Genomic DNA, 3,855 nt, shown 5'->3' on the forward strand with positions numbered 1-3,855 from the left:
GATGTCCATAGCAACATATATATAGCAGAGACAGAAGAATGGTGGAGCGATCACTCTGCAGCACGGACAGTAGATCCGCACACATTCCTCATCCACAATACACATATATCACAGTTCTATATGACGCGTATCCTCACAGTGAGAGAACACTACAACGCCTAGAAGAGCTATAGACCTATGAAGGTCACCATAAAAACAAACGCGCCTTAAAGGGGACGGACACTTTCTAGATTGTCTTTAACAATCTCCTCATTATGTAGCTTCTAGCCGCTCACTAATATCCTTTGCTTGCAGGGCAGCACCAATGCCTCCATGAGAAGCCTCGTCCCCTTGTTACAATGGTCCTGTGCAATGCCTCAACATTGTTACCCTCCTAAAGGCTTATTCACACGGCGGGAATCTTATGTGCGTTTTGTGTGTTGCGAGTTGCACAAAATTAGCATGAATGTGAACCCATTCTTTTGAATAGACTCATATACATGAGCGGTTTTCGAATTCTCATTGCGGGAAAAAAATCGTGGCATGTCCTATCTTTGAGCGTTCCCTTAGAACACCTTGCCCGTTGTTTTCAATAGGACTGGAAAAACATTGAAAACTATGGGAAACACTTGCCAATTCTCTGGTGCTGCATATATATGGCCAACCCCGTTGAGGGCCTTTTACAATGGCTACTAATTGGACGACCCAACGTTCATAAGAACATTCGTTCCCAGTCAAGGAAGCAAACAGCCAACAAATGAGCAAATGTCTCGAAGAAGTAAAAGTTAAAGGAGTTTTCCAGGACTATACTATTGATGACGTATCCTCAGGATAGGTCATGAATACTGCATTTGATCGGTGGGGTCTGGCATTCAGCAACCCTGCCGATCCGGTGAGTAAAGAGGCCACTGGAGCGCCGCAGTCTCTTCTCAGGCCTGTGACATCTTCTACGCTGATCACATGGCCTGAAAGCAGTTCATTCCCATTGAAGTGAATGGGATAAAGCTGCAATACCAGGCACAGCTGCTATACAACGTATGGCGCTGTTCCTGATATGGAATAAAATGACAGCAGCGCTCAACACAGTGCCGCTGTAATGTAAATCAGCTGATCGGCAGAGATGCACCCTCGCTGGTCAACTAGTCATGGCCTATCCTGAGGATAGGCTATCAATATTGTAGTAATGGAAAACCCCATTAAATGTTACATAAGAGTTTGTCTGTCTCCACCTTATGTCCCATGCTATTCAAAGAAGCTGCAGCCATCTGGCCCGCGTTACATCTAATTTGATGTAGTCAACAGTATGGGTCAACGCTCATCAAGGTAGGGGTATTGGGGAGACAACTGACAGAGGAAGAGCTTGAGGAGCTGTGAAACGCTGAAGAAAGCAGCCCAAAACTTTGAAAAGATGACTCCAGGTAAGTTGTAGAAAGGTCAAAAAGTCCCCTGAAGATAAATCTACCCCCCTTCCCCCCATCCCCCCGCCTCTATCACTAACTCATCAGATACTACTGTGAGGGCATGTGTATATATTGCTATATGTTTTTATATCTTTATACCTGCATGCAATGCTTTGTGACAAAGAAACTTAATATTCAATATGTATTCTTAAAAAATCAAATCAGATATGACAAGACTTTTTGCAAGGCAGACAAGGAAGTGTCTTGGAAACCATAAAGAGGAACAAGCTACGATGGCTATTAGCTTGGCAGTCTTCACAGACAGGAAATTTGCGACATCTTGCGCAAAAGGACTGAGGAGAAAAGCAGAAGTGTCTAATAAGAACATGTGATTAATGCAGCTGCTGGTGTGATTAAAATCTGCTCTGAATAATGTAACGAACATATATAGCTATGATATACCTTGTTTCCTCGAAAATAAGGCACCCCCTGAAAATAAGACACCCTCTGAAATTTTCAGAAATATAAGGCACCCCCCGATAGTAAGGCATAGTAAAGTGTGCAGGCAAGTCAAGAGGCCTGTCCCCTGCTGCCATCCCCGTTGTCTCCTACCTCCAGATGTATAGGTAGATCTGCAGACAGTCTGCTGTTATCCTGTCCCTGCTGTGCTGTACGAGTGTGCTGTTGCGAGCTCCCCTTGCTGTCTGGAAAAGTCCATACTGTACATTCTGTTCCTGCTGTACACGTCTGCTGTGAGGAGCTCCCCCTGGTGGCTGGAAGCTGCAATACCATCCCTGCTTACAAGTGCTACAGGAACTTTTGTCTGCAGACAGGTACGTTACTTTACAGCCCTTATTTTTTTATGGCTCTGTGAGTTAAGAAACCTGTGTGTGATTCTTAAGGCTGGGTTCTCACAGAGCGTATTTCCAGCGGAAATCTCGCAGTTTGGCCACAGCGATAAACAGCGAGATTTCCGCTGGGAAAGCGCTGCTTCAAAACCCACGGCACTCAGCCGCTTGTTTTGAAGCGACCTATATTTGCTGCCCCATGTGGACGAGATTTCTGAGAAATTTCGTCCACAAAGCTGGCCAATTGAGAGATTAGCGGCCACAGACGGATTTGCCGCGGCGAAATAAGACACCCCCTGAAAATAAGACATAGCGCATATTTGGGAGCAAAAATTAATATGAGACGTGTCTTATTTTCGGGGAAACAGGGTATATATCTGGACCAATGAGATGCTATATGCTTTGTGTTGCAACAGGAGGGTATAATACCCTGTGTAAGCCAGTAAAGTCATTCGCCATTACTCCCGTACAGGGAAGCATACCAGGCCTGTGTGTGGTGTTTTTCCTTACCGTTGACAACGGGACATATTAGGGTGGGCTTTGATTGGTGCTGTACTGATTTATTACCCTGACACTACTGTATACCTAGATACTACTTTGTAACTGCTCAGAAGCTCTGTGCTCACCTCTGAAGATAGAATGTCCCAGGAGCCGCCCACAGAAGGAGCCGCTTACAAAGATGTGCAGCTTATAGCAACACTGGGGCACCAAAAATTGTTACAGATTACATGAAAATATTGTGGTTCACACTGATAATATCCTTCCCCCAACAGACATGCCGGGTGTTACTCGCTCTCCTGATCGCTCGCCATGACTAATAACTGGTGATGAAGAAATGTTCACCTTTTGCTTGGGGTATGACTGGAGGAGGTTAGCAGTTGCCCGTCGTGTCACCTGCTTGGAAAGGGTTAAGATTCCGTAAGTTGTTGAACATTCTGTGACGGTGTTTGTCGCGGACGCAGCGCGCTGTTGTTCTCTGGTTGCACAACTGTCACTTGTTTTACTTTCTAAAACAAAGAAAATATTTCTTTCTGAAGTCTCTGGGAACATCAGGGTGCGGCCCCCCCGGGCAACACTATACTCACCGCTTCCTTCTTCCGGGTCGTAAAGGGATTTTCCTGGTTTACAAAACATTGCAGGGGGGCAGATAAATATCTAGAAGAAAGAGTATTCACCTGGTAAATAGTTCTACGGTCCAGCGCTACTGGCCCAAGCCAGAAATGACCACAAAGGCCAGTAAACAAAGACGAGCGGAGAGGATGCTAGAGGTGGAACTGGACCAACGGGTTCTCAAAGCAGAGACTATAGCGTAGTTTGTTGTTTTCTATCATTTCCTGTTCTCGTTGCAATTTTTGAAGTCTGACAACACCTTTAGTCCTCTTTCACAGCCCGGAATTCGATCAGCCGGGGGATGGGGGGGGGGGGGGGGATTTTACACGCCAGAAAATCGCCCATCTGAACGAATCCATTGGAATCCACGGCTTCAGATGGCTGCGATTTTCAGCTAAGGTTTCATCGGGGCAAAATAGCCGTGGTAAAACGTATGTGTGAATAAGGCCTTAAAAGGGTTGTCCCTCCGCCCAAACTGATTTTTTTCCCTTTAATGCCCTGTAGAGTAAAAACATCAC

The 3,855-nt window shown here is 45.6% G+C and overlaps 1 long non-coding RNA gene across 1 annotated transcript; it reads right to left on the reverse strand.

Moving 5' to 3' along the window:
* Positions 1-1,681: 1,681 nt before the first annotated feature.
* LOC136578568 (uncharacterized) lies at positions 1,682-3,579 on the reverse strand. The gene is made up of 3 exons (XR_010786646.1): positions 3,403-3,579; positions 3,071-3,234; positions 1,682-1,732 (listed from the first exon to the last, which is right to left on the reverse strand). It is a non-coding gene; the product is annotated as an uncharacterized lncRNA (long non-coding RNA).
* Positions 3,580-3,855: the final 276 nt, after the last annotated feature.

This window comes from Eleutherodactylus coqui, chromosome 9, assembly GCF_035609145.1.
Source record: "Eleutherodactylus coqui strain aEleCoq1 chromosome 9, aEleCoq1.hap1, whole genome shotgun sequence".
In the NCBI taxonomy this organism is placed as follows: domain Eukaryota; kingdom Metazoa; phylum Chordata; class Amphibia; order Anura; family Eleutherodactylidae; genus Eleutherodactylus; species Eleutherodactylus coqui.